General features: G+C 40.7%; 1 long non-coding RNA gene across 1 annotated transcript; it reads left to right on the top strand.

Moving 5' to 3' along the window:
- The first annotated feature begins 1041 nt into the window (after nt 1-1041).
- Nucleotides 1042-21244, top strand: LOC142601692 (uncharacterized). Its single transcript, XR_012835258.1, has 3 exons — nt 1042-1173; nt 4671-4772; nt 20879-21244. It is a non-coding gene; the product is annotated as an uncharacterized LOC142601692 (long non-coding RNA).
- The last annotated feature ends 82 nt before the right edge of the window (nt 21245-21326 follow it).

Raw genomic sequence — 21326 nt, 5'->3', positions numbered from 1 at the left:
TTTTGTTTTTGCAGTTGATAGGCAACAAAGGGAATGGTAGATTGTCTTTGCCATTTGTGAGAAAAATCACAGTGAGATTGTTCCCATGGGGACTCAGTTGGCTAAGCTGTATAACTAAATTTTCAAAAGAATTGACCAATCCAATTGCCTGTAATTGCAGAGTTTAGCACACTTAGAAAGCTAGTCAAATTTCAGCATCAGTCTGGTATGTTCTTCTATTTGTACACCATATTAGTCCAATGGGATTTTCTACTTTTCTCTGGACATTGAATATTTACTACTTGCAAATGAAAGATACCAGCCTTGATGGAAAAATCATCTGATATGATGTGGTAGGTCCTGCCTTCCTGACAGCCTCGGTAGCTTATCAGCTAGAGTGAGTGCTTGCACCACCAAAAGGCCAGCCAGAGGGCCAGATAATGCTTGGGCATTGAGAGGCAAGGTGTGCAAATGGCATCATCCCTGAGCATTGCTGGCAGTTCCCTTGCAGAGTCCAAAATGAAAAGGTTTGCGTGACTCTGTGTGTGTGTGCACATATGTATTTTTCAAAATACCTTCAGATCATTTTTGTGGAAGCGTAGCCATCTGTAAACCTGTTCCTTGTCTGCGTTGAGCAATTTTGATTGTCCCAGACTCATCCATGAAATGAACAGGTGACTGAGACGTAGTTGCACTAGGGAAAAAATAGGTCCCTTGTGGCAATAGATTGCAGCAGTCTTCAGCACAATAAGTTGCAAGTGTTTCCAATAGAAAGCTTATGCACATGTATAAAAGATATTGTTAGCAATTTGGATTAAAATGATACTGGAGTTAAAGCTTACCTGTTCTCTTCTCAGGAACAGTGCGATGAAGAAGATATAGCTGTTTTTTAATTGGGCTTTTCTGTCAAATCTTGCATAAATAAATCCAAACTCCATTGAACTACACAAACAGAATCCATGACAGATTAATTTTGCACGGCCTAGGCTTGCTTGTGAACATCATACGCAACTGGACTTCCTGTAGCAGACTGGCTCCCCAGCGTACGTCTGTTGACAACAACCGTCATGACCTGTGCACAACATATATGCAGCTGAGGGTGTGTAATACCTGTACATGTGTTTCATTACGAACTCTGCGTAGGAGCGTTCCATCTTCCTGGAAGATTAACGCTTTTTCTTTGGCTCCAGAGAGGCAAAAGATAGTCTGTGAGAGAATTCAGAAAAGGAAGCATTCATTTGAATTGAAAACACAGACAGGAAAATACATGACATTTATAGCACAACAGTTTATTTCTAAGGGATTAGCTGATGAGATTTTAGGAATAAATATGATGTACATTAGGTTTAGAAAAGGCTTTTCCCTAGATTACCGTAAGAACATTATGCCATTGATTTCTGACACTGGATTTGTAAACGTAAAATGTAGTGCTGAGTCAGTAAGCACAACTTTTGTGGAAGTTAGAAGTCATCTCATGCAGTAATTGTTTCAGCTGTAACTCTGACACCAGCAGAAGTGCGGGAAGTGTGATTTCAGTTCTAACTGTATAATGATTGGGCTGAACTTACTAATTTCAATTTAACTCTGTTGAATTAATGAAGCTACACTAGAAGAAAATTCTTTTCTGACCTTATTTTCAACTGGATCTTTCTTTTTATTTTTTTTTAACCAAAGATAAATGTGAGATAGCTGTACTGGTTGCATCTGTAAATTCTCATGCCAACTTGACACCTCTCTTGTATTGCGCAGTCCTTGTTTAGGTGATAGAAATATTTATAAACACATCCATTTAGGTGATAGAAATATGTATAAGCATGAGGAGAACTGAAAATACCTCTGAGATAGTCCCACGGTCATTGTTTGTCAGAAAATAGGATTGAGACATAAAATTGCTTGTGAGAATGCTGGCACAACTGTTTGTGAAAAACATCACTGAAACTAGTTTGGGATTAAAGCTGGAATAATTTTTTTGCAAACAAGTCTGCTTAACGTATTTCACACTGCCTTACTTGGCGGAAGGTGTCCATGCATGGTCTTTGTTAATTTTTTTCCATTTTAATGAAAAGAACAGTTATTTTCACATCTTGTGTGGAAGCAGCAGTAACAATTAAATATTTTTAGTAATACTAACAGCTAGGCAGATGCAGGATTGGTGTGCTGATACTGAAAATTCTCTTAAGCTGCTTCTGCTTGGACTTGCTAGTGGAAAGATAAGGTTGAAAGTAGCACACAGTTCTCTTCCTGCACAGAAATGCTAGCACTCTTCTTACTGGCCTGTTTGTCAGGCTTACTTTAGTGTAGGAAGAATATCTGGGTAAATGTGCTATTTAAAATCTTGGAACTATAGTCATTTATTCAATGAAACAAAAGCCTGATGTTTCCTGCTACTGCAAAGTCTTCACTGTCATCAAGATAAAGTTGACCTTCAGTAAACCAGAAACTTATCTTTCACCATTCTTTGTTATTTTTGTGCTTCTTCCATTATTTCTTCTTCCTATTCCTTCTCCTTTGGCCACTGGAGAAACAGATATATACCTATATTACTACATATGTGCATTTACATATTTTTATAAATACATAAATGTGTTTAAATTTATGTATAAACATATCTATATATAAGTAACCTTGCAAAAGAAAACAATCATCAGTAACTAAAATTCATTTCTCTGGATCAACTGTGCTGAGTAACTGTCAGGAACAAAAGAACCCCCAAAGCACAGAAGAATTAACAGACTCTTTGAAGGCAACTCAAGACAAACCAGGCCATGGGCGCTGTCAGGACCAGCTCCCACAATACGGACAGAGAAAATGCTGGAGTGCCTGGGCCTGCTTCAGAATGCCACCAATGCTCTGAGTCATTCTGACTTAACACTATATTGTCAGAAAATATTTATAATACAGTAGAGCACAGTAGCACAACTCAAAATAAGGCACTGCTGTGCAAGGCTCTAAAGCGAACTTAGTAATAGCATACTGACTGCCTAGAAAAGCTCGCATCAATTTAGACAGCCCTCAGCAAAGTCACTCCTATAAAAGAAATTACTCATCCTCCAAACACCAAATGCCTCGTTAAGCTCTGAGATGTGCAGTAAGACACAGTAATCGCATTTTGCCCTGAAGCGTTTGGGAGTTAATAATTCTTGTAGAGAAAATCCACCTCATTCAATTCTGGGAGGAACTCATTGTCCACACAGCCACCACATCAGTCCGGTTTTCATCTAGAGGTGTTGCTTCAAAGGGACAACAAGTATTTCACGCTGTATGCTGGAATGTAGTTCTGCATCACTAACTCATAAAAGGATAATAAAGTGATACAAGTGGCAAGAACCACGATAGTGATGGATAATACTTGGGCAATAGCATGCGTGGGGTAAAAGAGACGTCACTCAGCAGCTCAGGCTTTGAGGGGCACACTGATTTCCATGTACACGACGCTGGGGCTCATTTCTGGCACTCTCAGCTGCCCCCCAAGAGAACTAGGGCCAGGCATGAGCTGGGGGCTGCTCGCATCTCCCACTCATCTTGCTGCGAACATGAAGTGCTTTGTCTGACATCCATGGCTCTGTAATGGTATGAGCCTACTTGAAGGGAAAGGGAAATCAGGCTTTTAGTGTCCCTGTAACTCTGTTCCTCCTCTTTTAAGATATTGTGAAAGTTTATTTATTCAGTATTGTTTTAAAGTTCAGATGCCTTAGTGACAGAGGCCTTTTACACAAATATTTGGAAGCTGTTCTTATGCGAGCTTTTAGAACTTATCTCCTCTGGAGTACTCCAGGGGTCTAGACAGATTTATTCCCTTTACATATGCTTGCTCTCTCTCCCCCTCCTTGTCTGTTCCTCCCCCTGCCCATGTTCTGTAAAACATACTAACTTCTTTGTCCTGAAAGGTATTTACTTTTAACTTATTCAAGAGATGGTCCTGAAACTTCATAGCTACGTGAATTAAACATTATCTAGTCTTTGGAGCTGCAAATGTTGCTGTGTTATCTTGACTCTGTAAGTGGGTACAAAAAACAATTTTTCCCTCCTTTTCAGTGGCATTAGGCATTATTCTGTATGAAATATCTCCATCCACTGGCTTACATATTTTATCAATGGTTATAAATATTCTGAATGGGTATAAGCCAATCAAATAAATAAATACAGCTGATTCCTGGCTCTTGAATGAGATCAAAGACAACCATAATCAACCACTTTAGAGCAAGAGCAAGTTTATGAAACTGACTCTTAAATTTTTGTTCCAATAAATTTTTGTTCCAGTGTATTTTTAAAAGAGGAGGAAGTGCTTTTAATTCCTACCTTATGCTGCCCCAGTAATTATTGCACCACTTCTATGGATTTAATCTTTTTATGATTTTTTTTATGTCTCCATGTATCTAGTTCATAAATTCCCAGACATTTTTTCCCACTTTGGATAACTTTACCTCCTTCTGGAATGGCAGACCTCTGTACCATGGAAGTAAAAAATAAGCTGTTGCAGAAGAGACTGAAAGATTGATGAAGCACAGGAACTAATAAATTATAAGGAGTGAGCATATCCTGCACTTATTTCACATAATTCTTTAAAATTCTTATGATTTTTTTTGTTCCATAAAGAGGCCTTTTGGCAAGAGCTTGCCCAAAGTGAACACACTCTAGGATTAAGCCTATAGCCACTTTCCCCCCGCCCCCTGTTTTTTTTCTCCTGACAGGAACTGGCAAAAAAAGAATCCCTATGCCTGGGAGTAGTTCTGCTGGAGGACACCACCACTGCCTGATCTTCATGCTCCTTTATTGGGTCCATCCTCATTCAGGTAACCCCATGCTGTCTAAGAAACCAGCCCCTGCAGAGTTGTGTTATTTCAGTCATTTCACTCAGGTGACTGTTTCAGACCATTCAGCTTAGTAACTTGGTATCTTTCAAGCACCAAACCTTTGATTCTGACGTATCTAACGTAACCCAAGTAAATGAAGCTGTACTAGAACTAAGCTAGGGAAAGATCAAAAGTGAGTATCAAAATGTATTGTTTTCAGTCATGGAGTAATCTGCACTAATAAGTTAAACTAAGAAAATTCAGCGCTATTAACAGGTACTGATCAGTGCTACAAATGGTAAGCAAAGAGCAGTAGAAACTAAGGCTGACTGGGTTTGTTGTTTTCGGTTGCAATTTGTGTCATTTTAGTTCCATAAGCAGTCTCTCTGATGGCGGGAGAATTCTCCAAATTCTTCTGTCAATCGTGTGCAGGGGCTTAGCATTGTTTCTGGTTAAAGCATCACACGTTGAGTCACAAATCTCACCTTTGAAGAAGCAATGCATTTAAAGGCAGGCAGGAAAGACCTCAACTGCAGAGCTCCAAACAGGAGGTTTACATTGAATTAAGGGTGGAAATGGTTTGGGCCCTTCCAGAAGCACCATCTGTTTCTACGGCTGGTCATTGTTTGGATTATTTATGACCATAATTTTAAATTTATCTGGTTAACCTTTGGATAGCCTCCTAAAATAACTATTGACTCTTTGAGTTTTCAGGGTAATATATTAAGATGCAAGAGTTTAATGTTGTTATTTAACGGAAAGAACCTCAAGCCTTTTCATGTAATATATCAATACCTACAAAACCAGGAAATAGCTATACTATCACATGGCAAAGGGAACTGCAGCATCACATATTTGTTGTTCATACCACGACCTATGCTTATTGAAATTTCTTCAGGATAAAACCAGAAAAGCAAAGGACAGCTTTTTTTTTTTTTTTTGAGACTTCCCCTCACCCGCAGTACTTACTGCAATATCTACATGTTACAGTTCAACAGGGAGAGAGGAGTAGATGGGATGAAGCTCCTCCAAAAATAAGAGAAAAGAAAAAGGAAATGGGTTTTGAGGATTCATGACTTGCATTAGACTTAAAATGGATGAAAGGAGATGGAAAAAAGACTTTTCCATACTAGCCTGTATGATCTCATCTTGCACTATTAGAGGTGCTGGGAGTCTTTCCATTTTCCTGGAGGGATCAGGTCCCACAATTCACAAATACTGTGCTAAAATAAAAATGGACAGAACCCTGGTTGGTTTTGCAAACATTCATCAAGGATGGTTCAAATTTAGGTCAAAAATAAGCTAGTAGAAATTAGTATATGTGGGAAAGGTTTTGTTAGACTGAGGTAGTTTTACTGGGAGTGTAATTACACTTTTCAGGCTCGCCTGGTTATGCATACCAATATATAGACTTCAGAATCAAAGAGTGTGAACTCTCACAAATTCACTTGTGTTTAAAGGGCAGAACTCCAGTCAAATGAGAACATTTATAGAATTTATTCTTCAAAAAGGGTGAGCCCACAATCTCATGCAGCTTTTGGCTCCTCTCAATGTAACAGGCTAAAAGAAACCCTAAGACTGAAACACCTTCCTGTTTCATTTTGGACTTTATGGCTTATGTCCAGCCTTGGTTTAAAATTAATTTTACAGTACTCTGAATCCACACAGCACTCTACAAAATGCACATTGATAAGGATGTTTGGCAGCTATTAAAAAAAAAAACAACAAAAATCCCACCAAACTTTTGCAAAGGAAAGTTAGTCTTTTCTTAGCAAAATAAGAATAAATTGAGGAAAACTTTTTAGTCTTCCTAATAATGTACTGTATTCTCCTTCCCACCAGAGAAAATATTCTTAAATTACGAAAATCTAAAAAAAGGCTGGCTTGCTTGCTTTCTGGTGATCTCCCTGCATTCCCTATCAATAAAAAATAAATCCAAAAAAAATATTGCAGTACAGTGCTACAATAAACAATAGCCCCAGGTATTTTAGGTGGAACTATACATACCTGCTAGAACAAAAGAACATTAGATGAGGATCTCAAAAAAACATTAATTCGGGTCTCCCAGGTGCTGGTACTGCAGAAAGATCTCATTGTTTCATTTGCATGAAAAAGAGCCAAAATGCTGCATACCTAGCCTTTTTGTTACTTACCCAAATTCACTTTGGCATAACCTTTTTAGCAGTTAATGAAGGCACTCAACCACATTATCACATGGCATGCTGAAGTCAAACACAGCAGAGGAAGTGAGCCAGGCTGACTTACTCTATTACAGCTGGGATTTTCCCAAAATGCATTCAGTATCCTTTTTATGATTCTAACCCTATAAAGTTAATTTGTCATATTAGACCCAAATTGAAATTTCCATATTAATCTGAAACACAAGCAAAAATGAAATTAAATTATATCAATGTATATAAACACCTGATGAGAGGGAATAAAGAAGAGGGAGCCAGGCTCTTTTCAGTCATGCTTACTGCCAAAACAGGAGGCAATGGACACAGATTAAAAACCATACAATCTGAACACAAGAAACCTTTTTTACTCCAAGGGAGGTCAAACACTGGCACAGGTTGCCCACGGAGGTTGTGCAGTCTCCATCCTTGGAGGTACTCAAAACCCAGCTGGACCTGGTCCTGAGCAGCCTGCTCTAGGTGGCCCTGTATGAGCAGGGGCATGGACTAGATGACCTCCAGAGGTGTCTTCCAACCTCAGCCATTCTGTGATTCTGTGAAAAGAGGAGCTTACCCTATAGCTAGTCTATCTAGTTAGCTCCAGTGTAAGACTGATGGCACAGTGTGGAGAAATTGATCATATTGTAGTTCTTTAAATAAGATTCCACAATGGCTAAACTGCATTTTTTGAACCTCACTAATCTCAAACAGATAAGGTGAGGGAAAAAGATGGGGGGTTTTACGTACCCTTTGTCCTTGTGGTTAATCGGCTTCAAATAATGCACTTAACCCATTCTGGAATCTTGCGAGACATATTTTTGTTCAAAGTGTCTTGCTGATATGATAAAGAAGCATGCAAATGCTTTCCAAAATTTCTTATGGAGCTGGCTTGAGTTTTGAAGTTTGCTACAAAAATAATACAAAATGACCAGTTACTTTTACATGACTTAATCTTATACTGCCGCCTAGTGGCTAAGATCTATGTGAGTTGCTGTACAACTTCACTACGTTTAGTAGTTACGTATGTTGTAGTATTATTTTCATTTCAGTAACAGTGTTGCCAAGTATAGTGAAAACCAGAGAAACTTCCAAGTTCAAGGACACTTAATATTCATGTTGAGCACTACTAGTGATTCGGTGCAGTCTTAATGTCAACAGGATCTCCAATTTAAAATATTCATGGTTTGAGATAGAATTACTTTAAAAATGAGCTGTAGTGAAGGACTTCAGCCATCATGTTTGAGATATCTATCAGTTGTCATTGTTAGAAAGAAACATTCTTGGCATAGATTGTGTTATAAATGTCCGGTGAGGAGTTTCTTGCGTCTTTCTACAAAGCTCTTGTGGCCCAAACATTAATGGGCTTGGTGGTGAACAGAGTTTATCTTGCTCAGTGCAGCAGATCCAGATACGGTAAGGCCTCAGGCATCTATTTCCCTTTCATTGCTGTAGTTCCTGTACCTGGCTAAGTTCACAAAATCAAGCCCATGAGTGTATTAAGCTTGAGCAATTGTAAATCATTCAGGAGTTCCAGGTTTTCCCACTTCACCCATACCCCATGCCATGGATCCTAGCAGCAATATATGACTTAGCAAAAAATCAGACTCTTGCAGAAGCTTAGAGGAAAGCACTAGTAGTAAAAACTACTTCTGCAGCTGACAGTGACAACAGCTAGATGGAGGAAGGGACTCCTCCTCATGAAGATGAGTTTCCAGCTACTCACACTACGTGACTTTTAATTCTTGGCATTTTGTATGCCTGTCACAGAAGCTGCTCCTACTGCAACTGTCAGCATTCTTTGTGATGGCAGGAGTTGTGGTAGCAAGGAGCAACAGACATGCACCTTGACTACTTCTAAAGTGTTTTTTTTTAAACCGACATATCTATATGTAGAGCTAGATATAGGTAAATTTTAAATTGATTTAGGTTTCGTCCCTAGAGGCTTCTGTAGCTCAGGTCTTGCTGGAAGGAGCAATTTTAGTCTGCAAAGTTAGGTGTGGAACAGAAAAAACAATGTCATTCTGTCCACCAGGTGGCACTTCGTCATCGGGCTTCTATGCTTAAAAATCACCTGAAGGCAAAACAAACTTCAGGTTATGATCATATGAGGTGTGAGGTCCTGTCTGTTTCTGGAAATGTAGTCTACCCAGATCTCTTCTGGGGAGGGGATTTTGATCTTAATGAAGATTTCTGGATTAATGGGATTTCTGGCATTGACTTGAAAGAAAAGCAACTTGGCCTCAATTAGGTGGAATCGTTAAAGAAATGAAATCTATTTGCAGAGTGCAGGACAGACTATTTTTCTTTTGTCTGATTTGTTAGAAGAGCTACATGAGTGATGGTGAGTGTTTTATATCTAATGCAACAGAGACGGGAAATGGAAAAGGGAACAGTCACTGAGTGGCAAAACTCAGAATTTTGGATGCTGAATAAGCCAAACAGACAGTACAATGCAAGACCTTCTTGCACTGATGGGAAACAGCCTAGTATAGAACTCATAAACCTTTATTTTCATGCAGTTTTAGTCCAACACGCACATTGTCTGATGTTTCTTTTCCTCATACCAGCTGGAAGTTAGGCTGCAGACATTAGTATAGTGTAAAGACATTAGTGTAGTGTAAATGAGGAATAAAATTCACTCTGGTGGGGGCAGCACAGTTTGAGTTTAGAAACTGTCCTTTTAACAGTCATCTGTGCAAAAATTGTAATTTAATGTTGTTTTAAAATGTTTTATCCTGCCCAGTTTGCATTATTATGTGTGAGTATGTTTAGATAAATGTAGGAACATAAGGTGTATGTGATGTGCGATATGCTATAGAAGCTGAAACTGCTTCCCAGGTGGAATAGATTCACATCATGTGTCAGCAGTCAGTGCACCCCAATACCCCTGTGCACCCCTGGAAAGACAGCTTCAGGCCTTACCTCAAGACCCTTTCAATCCTTGCCTCTCTTTCCACAGCAGCTCTCTGACAGTCATGGTTTTCCCAGAAGCAATGCACTGAGATCACAGAGAAGATCTGCCAAGGCCTTTGTGCTAGGACGGGTTTCTGACACTGTCTCGGCTGGAGATTAGGGAATATCGTGTTGATGACATGGAAATGGAGAAGAGGTTTCATTTCCCAACTAGCCAGTCCACACTTTGGCCTTGTATTTCTGTTCATTTGCATCAAGGGTGATTTAGAACCATTTGTGCTTTGCTACTCCATTTACCTCCCAGGCTTCTCAGAGGCTGCTGAAAGCGCTTCTGTAAGCATTACTGCTTGTTAAAATAATGAAAGTTTTTGTCTCCTTAGTGCAATACATGTACAATTATTGAACATTTCCTGAACCCTGGCTAGTGTTGTTCTGCTGAAAAGGCACATTTTAATATCAATAGCTTGTAAGTGAGCTGGAAAAAGGCTTCAGGCAGAGGAATAATCATTGTAAGAGCACCTACAAGAAAACGGTATCTAAGGTATCTAGTTCTCTTCCTTAGAAACAATAAAAGGCTTCATCTTGTCAATGCACAAAACTGGCATAAAAGTCCCATTTACTATGACCAGTTTGTTTCTGTTAAGGAGAACTGTTTCCAGGGCATGTGCTTAAATCAGTTTTTCTACAAAGAAGTGCAATTGTGTGCTAACCTACACTATGTGGTAGGAATCTGCCCCACCCTGTACTGTCACTGGGAGCAGACGCTGAACTGGAAATGATAGGTCCAGTTAGTGTACAGTTGGAGAAATAGGCAGCTCAAGTAATAAGCAAATCCCAGCAACATAACAGCATCCTGGAATCACGCTGTTGCTATTTCTGATCTGAAACACTTTGCTAGTGTTCTCATAATGCGTTTTAGCTGAGCTGTTTAAAAAAAAAATACTGCAATAAAAACTGACAGTCGAGTCTTGCCTACAGAGACAGGCTACTTCCCTTAAAGTCTGTTCTATCTGCTATGCCTTGGATCCTCAAGATGTAGTTGTATTAGTCTAACTATCAGGCCACACTGAAAGTGTTTGAGGGCTCCTGCACAGATCTTCATTATGCATCTCAGGGGGTCATCTCCTGATGTAAAACCTTTCTGCAAAGGAACAATTTCTAACCTTCTCTTTGCTGTCATCACCACCTCCCTTCATACCTCCCATCCTGCTAGTTCCACCCTACTTCCACTTCTCCCTCAACCCAGAATTAATATTGGAATCCTTTACAAAAGGAATTAAAGGAAAAAATGTCTTACCTTTACCAAATTCAGTCCAAAAAGTACTACAGAAACAGCACTTTAAAACTGAGAATAAGACTATATCATTATTGCCATGGTGATCAAAACTAGAACAGTAACATTTCTTTCATTTTTTTGAGCTCCCTCAGCCTGTATTTCTGATATGCCAAAGAACTTGGTCTCTGGACAAGGGTCTGATTAACTGCAGAACACCAAACAAATCTCTGAGCCACGAAAAAGAAAAGAAGTTAAATGTTTGAGAGTTTTATAATTGATTCTACAAAGAGGAAAGAGAAAAAAAGGGCAGGGATGAGAATGTGCTCCTACTGAGAAAGGAGGGACAGGTGGCAAAAGAGAGTACGGACGAGGCTAAGACATGGACATACAGAAACAACATTTTACGTTGATGAGAAGCAGGCAGTGCCCTTAGTGTTTTGGAACTCCTCCTGATGCCACCCAGCGCCAGACTCTTGAACCAGGATCTCAGAGGAACCGCACTACTAAGGAGTCATAGACCAATTTCCTTGGCATATTGTTCAGGGCAGATATATTCCCTCCCTCACTTCAAAGGAAAGAGACTGGTGAACACTTGCTTCCACCTTCAATCCTGGAGCTGCAAATTAGAATGCACTTTTTCACATTCTCCACACCAAGGCAAGGACTAAAAGCAAAGTTTCAGCTTACACACATTTTCTGCAAGACTAGAGCTGTGTCAGTATTGCGCATCTGTGAAATCCATTCACCACTAAGTCTCCTAATGTCTATATTTTTGGCTGCTTTGATCAGTAAAAGGTTTCTTATTGTGATATGCGCTATTTGATTGCCATTTTAAAGAATTCAGTGGTGTTTCATAGAATTACATGTATACCATAGCCATTACTAAACAATTGCTTAAAACAATGAAAGCCATAGTCAAAGTTTAGTGCAGCTTTTTAGCACGCAACCTCATAATTTTATACTGTGGTTTGCAGAAGTGCTTCTCTATAACGTTTATCAAGTTACAAAATCTCTCAGCCGACACATCAAGAGAAAAAGGCCAATCAGATAGAAAGGACAGGGAATTCTAATTGAAAAACTAAGGATCATATAACTTGACAAGAAATTCAAAATGAAGAAAAGAAGCAGGAAAGGCATTGAATTGTGCAACTAATTTGAATTTAAATGGGGTTTAGTTTAATTTCACAGCACTTGCCTTTCCAAATGTAAAGATCAGAAGCTTTATTAGATAATATATTAGGAACATTTCAACATAACCATTTCTTAAATTTTCTGACATTTTCTCTTTATAAAAATACTTCCAAAATAAAGGATTTGCTGTTTTGGGGCAACACAAATTGCCCTTATTCTTTTGCTTGATCATACTCCCGTTCATATGACAGTAACAAAACTGACTTGGAATTTCCGTAGTGAGTGAAGTCAAGTTGAGGTTCCATGTGTAGAATTGCAGGTAAAGTAGCACTTTTCGACTCACCAGTTGAAGTATCAAAGGTGCTGTAATTTCATGTTAGGCTTCATCACATCTCTAGCTTTTAGTGTTGGTTCTCCTTTCTAACAATCATGCACCAGACGTTTCCTTCAAGGCTCAAGATGTGTTACTGTTGCCTACGACTCCTGTGATTCTATTGCCGTAGCCACGTTGAGCATGAGCAGCACATTTCTTCCTGCCAGCTGGCTTTTGGGTCACACTGGAACTGCACTTAGAAGGGAAGGCTACGGGGTGCTACAGGTGTCATCATACAGTTTAAACAAAATTTTGGATTAACAACATGCATGAGTTTGACAGCTTGCCTCTTTCTTGATTAGCTGTCTTAATTTAATGAGCTTCTCTCTCTTAAAATCACTGTCCTGAGTTTGTCTAAATTGAATGGCTATTTTAGCATCTATTAGATCAGCAAAGATAGTCTGACGGGCTGATCTCCATGAGATTGGACTGGAATAAGCTTTCTTACTATGAATGTTCATGGATAGCTGTCCATAGTGGAAACTCCATTAAAAAAAAATAAATAAAATAGCTTTATTCCAGTACTGTTACATTCTGATTTTTTTTTAAAGACCTATGTTGTTTCAGTAATTAAAAAGGGAGGAATGAGAACATGAACAAGAACATGAAACTTAGCTTTTAGAAAAGCTTTTCCGTAACTTCCTTTTCCCCTTGGAATTAGTCATTTTCTTTCCTTTGTTTTTAACAAGCAAACCAGACATGCAGCACTGGAGCAGTCTTACAATTCTTTGGCGGCAATAAATATGCTTATTCTCTTTGGATGTCTCCCCTGAATATGAAGTACAAAAATAATCTGAAAAGGCGAAAAATCCTAGGGTATTTTAAAAGCTAAAAGGCTTCAGTTAGGTTTTTTATGAGCTACACTAGCTCTCCATAATTAGACAATAAGTCATCTAGACATGGTAAGTCTTTTCATTGTGTCTAAGTACAACCTCTACTGAAGCTGAATCATGATCCCTGAGTAGCTCTTAAAGACTTACTAGCTGTTTCTCTAATGTAAATTCATAATAATCTTTTATACTAGCTCTCCAACACCGATGTGTAAAAAAATAAATAGTAGTCATTTCAAAGCAGAACTCATTCAGTATTCTCAGTATCTTAATAGATAATATTTAAGCCAATTTGCTCAGGAGATGAGGAACAGAAGGCTTGACAGCCATGAAAAACTCCCCAAAACTTATCTGGGATTTGTTTAGGGGACTTTTCCTTCATATTTCTGAGTTTCTCCTTTCCCACTTATTATGTTTGTCTATTGTTGCCCGGAGGAGAAATTGTAGTAGCAATAGTAGCTTCTTTGCATTTCTTTAAATTCTGAAAGGCACCAGATGCTTCCATTTGCAATCTCCCTTTCTCTTACTAAAGCACAGAGGAGTTAATCATATAGCAGGCTTTAGTTTACTCTGAACTCAGGCTGGGGCAGTGTTAATTAAGTCTTGCCATTTAGTAAAGTATAGCCTGTCATGACAACAGGTCTCTGCTGCATTGCTTTGTATTGTTTTTTCAATCCAGCAGAGAATTCTGAGATTTTAGTGCGTTCTGTAGTTTCAGTTATTAAAGACTTGATCTCTAATGGTTTCTTCTTGTCCAACAACTAAGTGTTATAATTTGGCCCTTAGGAAGTGCCTGGTTCAGTCCTGTTGAAATGTAGGTAGCTAGGGCTTGAAGAAACAGCAGGAGAATTTCAAAGGATGATGGTTCATATTACTTTAAACCAGATTCAGAGGTTACTTAGGTGCCCAAAGGTACAAGTAGGTGTTCCCGGGGATTTTCACAAACATCTCGGGCCACTTTTAAAAACCCTAGTGTGGCATTATCTGCATCCTTAGGTGTCTAAACACTCTTTGACTGTGTTCTTGACTCTTGCATCCTCTTTCCAAGGGTACTGCAGTATTAAACAAGGCAAATGTTAGGCAGCTATTTTGGCATATACCCCAGAAACAGCCAATGAATTCACAGTCTTTACCTTTCATAATGGAAATTTTATCCAAATAGTCAATGGTGCAGCTGGGATGCAGATCACTTCCCAGGGACATCCTCAGGTTGACAAGATGAGTCTTTTATCACTTTACCTTTTTCCTCCCCGCATCTGATTCCTCTGGGAAGGAAATGTGGGCGCACGAGCCAGAAGAGACCCCCAGAGCACTCCAGCGGGTCCCCACCTGAGGGACTTGGGCACTCAGTAAACAAGAGACCCCAGTCAGAAAAACTTATCCTGTTCTGCTTTCCTGTCTCACAAGGTGACTGCCAGATATTCACAGAGATTTATTCATGGATGAGCTGCAGACCCAGAACTTTATTTAAAGGAAAGACTTAACAAATAATTTTTATTAACAAACACATTTGAGGAAAACTTGCTCTGCTTGGGGACAATTAGCAAAGAAAAGAGGCAAAACTCATCAGATAAATTATCCATTATGAATTATTCACATAATTTTATGGAAAACTTTAAATTAGTGCAAGATAAAGATCCTAATTTATAACTCCCTTCCCTGAAGCACAAGAGTATGTGAGAGCTTCAAATAACTAGGCTTTGTTAAAAAAAACAAAAAAACCCCCAAAAAAACCCTGTTTAAAGCATGTCTCTTAGACCTTTGTGAATCTTTAGTAACTCTCTTGGGTGAACTTTATCAGATGTAGTTATGTTAAATTAATGTCAGAAAATGAAACTGGGGCCACGTAAACTGAAGTCATCACCAAGCATAGCCCCGACTCCTCAGGCCTAGCTTGCGTCTCACACGCATGCCCCCACACACGGAGCCTTCTCACAGGCTGCTATTGTCAGAAAATAAAATACTGTCTCTACTGCAGACAAAAAAAAAAGAAAGGCCCAGCCAGGCTAAAAACAAAACATGAATTGTGTGGGGTGTTTGTCAGTCCTTCTCCCAGTGTCTGTTCATCTGCCTGCCCTGGGGTGCCAGGAAGCCTTCTCAGTGAAGTACTTTGAGTAAGGCCATTCCTCTTCATTTTATCCTGTTTACCTCGTGCTCATATTAAATTCATTGCTGTTTCTTTGAGAATATTGGGTTACCGCAATCCCTTTTCCTTGCCTGGATGCTCGGGATTTTAATCAGGAATTAACATAATCTTTCCCAGTTTTAACAAAAAGACCTTTTCTGCTGCCACATATCTAGCATCACCTTTCTTCTTTCTGTAGTTAAGTTTTATATACTCAGAGTCATTAAAAAATGTAATTCATTTGTCCACATGAGATTTAACACACCCACACACACAACCCCTGCCCTGTACACTCCCCTACTATTCTGCCCTGTCCTTACTTGCGCTTGGACAAATTACAGCACAAGGTACAACATTAAGGAAAGCTTGGGGTTTACTTCAGCCTAACAAATTTTACACTACAAGGCGATTCTTGTTAAAGTGCCCATAGCCTAAATATCCTTGTTCTCAAAATGGAAAAAAAAAAAAGGCATTTTGTTTCGTGTAAACACAAAGAGATTCTCCGTGGAGGAGAGGAAGCATAATTAACATTGGGGATGAGGTCATAGGTCCATGATGTGAACTGTTCAGCACCAGTGCCTTATTAAGGAGTTTCCCTCTCCCTTCTCTTTCTCATGCCTCAAGCCATTTGTGACTGTTCCTACAACTCAAAGCACCATCCTGGTTTAGTGGCCACAAAACTGCCCGTGGGACTAGGCTAGGAATGATCACCAGCCCTTTGTAATACTTGGGTAACACATTTCTCTCCAGGCGCACAGCACGGACCCCTACGCAATCTGCAGGAACAGCTGTGGGAGGGCTGGATGAGGAAGGGAGAGGCAGGGAGGGACACTGGGAACCCGGTATGGCACACAAATGGGTTGGCACTGTAAAGACAAAGCACCATATTAGCAGCCCGTCAGACAACTTGCAGATGACAGCAGAGAGGACTGCAAAAAGAAAAGGCTCACTGGTTCCTCACTCACAGTTCCACTGTGGAGCACTGGTGGAAGCACAAGAGCTTTGTGAGTGGCCGCAAACTGGACCCACACTTCCAGTGTCCTGCGGTAATAAATAAATAAACACACTGCTGTGAATTTGAACTGTCTACACATTTTCAAAGCATTTTTCGCCTGCTTTGAGCTTATACTCAGTGGAGTAAATGCTTATAAAAGGCTCATGGCAAGAAAAAAAAATCAAAACTCTCTTCTCAAATGGTAGCCAAGAAGAAAAGTCATAAATTAAGAAAGATCAGAGTGACTGAAGTAAGCAAAATTAAGGTTCTGTTTTGCAAACCTACTAATCCTAATAGGGTTAGAGGTAAATATTGATCATGCAAGCAGGCTGTGCAGAAAATCAGGCTTTCATCATGGATGATAAATTAACCTAACTTAATAATACTTAAAATAAATATCAACCTAACTTGATAGCCGGGGGGAGCCTTTTGTCAGATTTTTTTATACTGTGAAATAATAGCTAAAGGAAATGGCAGAATTCACTTGAGACATAAAAAAATACAAAAATTAGACTGGCAAATGCATTAGAAAAGGTACTGCAGAAAACTACCCTCCAATGCCTGTAAGTGCTCCAGGTGACCTTTTGTAATAGAACTTCTCCATTGCTGCTTTGTTTCTTTCTTTCTGAGCCTGCATATATGAGCCCATGTATATTTTGCTTTGGCCCTTAAATGAGATTGCATGATATATATCAGCTATTGGAGAATAGGGATTGCTAATGGGGACTGATCTTTAATGTCCTTTTGTCATTATACACGGAAGAAAAAGGAACCAAATTAATTGTTTCATTTCATTTTTATTCAGTATACCCTAATATATTTTCATGTTTTGAATTCCAATTTCTCCCAGTTCACTTTGTACCCAGTGTTGGAAGAGCCATTTCTTGTATTTCTTAATATGCTTGAAGGATCTAAGGAAATTACAGAATTTAACAGCTTTACTTCAAAAATCCATGTAAGAGCTCCAATGACCACCATAAGCTGCATGGTCATACTGGACAAATTGTCTGAAGGTTTAGAGAATTTACTTATATTAACATCTGGAATATAAAGTAGATAAAACCCATCAGAGAGTTTGAAATGTTCCATTCATCAGTAAATCCATTATACTGTACAAAACCACATTGACCTCTTCCCAGTTATGACAAAAGTTTCCATTACCAGAGGTTTAAAGAACCTCTGTTTTTTCCAAGCCTTTTAATATTTAGATGAACTCTGGAGTTTGGCAAGATTTGGGATTAAACTGTGCACTCAGCAATCTGAGTGAATCTCATTTTGAAGTCAGTTACATGTATTAGATGCATATAAAGAGGAAAAAAAACTCTTTTTTTTTTTTCTCTGAAGTCCTTAACCACTTACTTTTTAGAGGAAGTTACCTGAGTTGCCACTGATAGGAAATGGCAGGTAGCAAGCGAGAACTCAGCGCATCCATTGTATCTTGTCCCTGTCCTTTCTGAGTGCCCACAAGGGTCAGGTTTGTGCTGAGAATAACCCCAAAGGGCCACCTTGGTCTGGAGCAGAGGCAAGCACACAGTCGTGTATCCGTTGAATCGGCTAGTTTACGAGGCCCGATTTTTGGCTGGTGGTGGGTGTTCACGCCAGCTTTCTGCCAGATGAGAGGACACACAGCACCCGCTCTGGTAAGACCTGTACACACAGTGCTAAATTTTTGACCTGTTTGAACCAGCAAGGCACCTCTGTGTTACATGGCTATGGCCTTTTCAGTCTGGAATGAAATGGCCTAAAACTGTTTTTATCGCATCATCAAACCACAGCCTGTGCTCTGGCAGGCTTCATCTTTGCCTTCGTGGCCTCAGGTGGGTAACTGGGATGGGGAAGTCCTGAGGGCAGGAGCAGCTGACATCCCTGGAGAGGGGGCTCACAGCAGGCTAAGGAGGCACTAGTGAATGCCAGGGACATGGGAAAAAAAGCACAGGATGAAAGGAATACATTCCCCTGGGCAAAAAGACCGATATAAGCACTCTGTATGACTTGGCCGCATGATGCCTTCCCTCAGCTGCCTTTGATCCCACCGCTGAAACACTGCCCTCGCTATCCAACTCGGCGCCTGGGCTCAGGAAGTCTTTAAACCTTAGACTGCTGGAAGCCAAAAGAGTACTCTCAAGAAGTATCACTGCAGCATCTGTCACTCTTTCCCTGGCACCTACTATTGGCTATGGTTAGAGAGCAGATAGCCATCTAGAAGGAGTTTTAGTCTCACTTGCTCCGGCTATTTCTGTTTTGTGGTCTGGAGTAGTGTTTCAGAAAGGCCAGAGCGCTCAGCCTGCCCGAGCTCTGAGCAAAGCTGCAGCATTCAGTCTTCCTCCTACTGGAAGCACTTGTTTTTTCCAGAAAAACGCTTTAAATGCAGATTTTTATCATGAGGTTCTGACTCTCCTTAGTGACCCCCAAATGACAGTCACGCAAGAGGACCTCTCTTTAGCCCTTGAGAGATATTTTGTCCGTATATGTGTTACAAGTCAACCACAAGTTGCCGCATGTGAAACAATTATTATGCAGAATCTGTCCTCTGACTTACATCTCTGCAATTTCTTTTGGCACATGGCTTTTTTGCCTATCATTAAGTCATGCTGGGATTTATCCTGGCATTTTCTGAGATTACTGATACTGGGAGAAGGCACCATCAGCAGAAGGTCAGCCATGTCCAGACGGTGATCTGAAAAGGAAAGTTGCTAAGTTGTGGGGATCTCTTTTAGTGACGCAGATCCTTCAGCTTGTTCTTTTGATTAGATCCTCATGAAGCTACCACACACTTGTGAATATTTGGACAGAATCCTGCTTTCACTGAGACAAAGACGAAACGACAGTCACTCAGAGCCATTTTGCAGCAGATCAGCTACATTCACAGACCCAGGCACCTGCGCTCAGAGCACATGAAGCCTAGGAAAGCTGATTGTAAGAGGAGCTAGAGATTGTGATGTGATTGTGGCATTGCCTTTACTATGAGCGTTTGCTTCGAAGGGGAATGGGCTTCTTTGAGGTTACTGAAGTTGCGCAGGCTGTGATGGTGACTGCCTCCTAAGGGATCCCAGTGAGGGCTTCTGAGTCCCCATTCTTCCCCACAGAGGTGCTTCCCCACACAGAGGGTGCCAGGGAGCCGGAGGCAGTTCCTGTGCACCGAGGATCTGGCTGTTGCTCAGGGTGTGAAGAGGCAGTCAAAGGCTGATAGCTGCAGTAGGGAGGAGCGTGGCTTTTTTTGAAATATGAGCTTTCCTTCACTGCAGAAGCTATGGAAGAATCTCCCTTTGCAGGGAGATCAACATCAAACCAGCAGGACTGCAGGTAAGTGAGGAAGAAACCGTAGCACTAAGCCAGCCAGCATGTTATAATACCCCTGCCGCAATGGTCCCTGAGAGGCAGCAGGGATCAGAGGCTAAGAACAATGGCAGCCTCAGCATCAACTTTTTCTAAAAAGAAAATAAATTCTAATACATGTTTTTGTCACCCACAAACCAGCAAAGGCTTATGGATTTTAGTGTACTAAAAAGCTCACTGAAAGGGACACCTAATCGATGCTTTTTTTCCAGGGAGAGTTTACTGAATGTCAGTACTATGTGTGACACTTCATTTCTTCACAAATCACCCAAGGAGCAGAGAACCTCAGGGGTGTTTTACAGAGCTGCTGCTGAGCAGTCAAATCATGCACAGAAATATATCACCACGGCCCTCGGTGGTGAAGTCCATAGGGTTTTTCATGGTGTCTTGTATTTCCCCATGCCAGCAGGATTTCAGTGGTTTATGGGTGCTATTTCAACACCTCAATATTCCTCCAAGCCTGTTCCCGTTCCTGAGAAACACTACTAACAAATGGACCAGAACTCGGGGCAAGGAATTAATCAAGTCATCAGGCAAACTGCTTTTGGCCACCCTGCACCTCGGGGAGCAGCCATGGCTGGCTGCTCCATCAGGAAGAGGAGCCGCAGCCAAGTGCGGCACGGCAGGCAGAACAGTGGCCCCTTTGGGAAGTGCCTGGTCCCAGCTGGCCCTGTGCTGGCCCTCAGCCCCCGCTGCCGAACTGAGGGGCCTGACGGTGTGTCTCGTATATTGTTCCGCATTTTCGAAGAATACTTGCTTGTAGCCTGTGAATGCTTGACTATACCACAACACACTGAGTGTTTCTTTGTGATGGCTTTAGGTTTGCTACAGCTATTGCTGTTCATTGCCCAACAAAAGGAAAAGTGAAAAAGAGGCAGAATTCCCTCCAAAAAACAGTGGGACCCAACCACCAGAAAGCCATATAAAATTAATCTGAATGCCTGATTTCCACAGAATCCTACTGTCACACAACCTGTAATTGCCTCTGGTAATTGCCTGTGGAAAGAAAACTGAGTCAAGCAGACCTGCCACAATTAATGCATGAACTGGTTTCTGGATGAGGAAAAAAGATGCACACAGGTGCCACCACCAGCGGCCCCAGCACAGCTTGGGAATGCCACATGCCAAAATCCAGCTGCACCTTTGGGCCCGCTCGTGACTGCGCAGTACGGGGGTAGCCAGCACCGGTAACGCGTGCAGGGCTGGCAGAAGCGAGGCCTCTCTCCACAGAGGTGCCACCACGGGGAGCGGGAGCCAGGCACACCTCTGTGCTGTGGCACGGCTTCATTAACATTTCAGTCCTCCATACTCCCTCCCCCCGCCGCCCCCCCAGCTTTGCTGGACACTGTCTTGTCTTTTGTGATTGTTGTTGCATTTCTTTATTACTTGGGCGTATTGGCTC

The sequence above is a fragment of the Balearica regulorum genome, chromosome 4 (genome assembly GCF_011004875.1).
Source record: "Balearica regulorum gibbericeps isolate bBalReg1 chromosome 4, bBalReg1.pri, whole genome shotgun sequence".
Taxonomy (NCBI): Eukaryota; Metazoa; Chordata; class Aves; order Gruiformes; family Gruidae; genus Balearica; species Balearica regulorum.
This window is presented reverse-complemented; position numbering and strand designations above follow the sequence as displayed.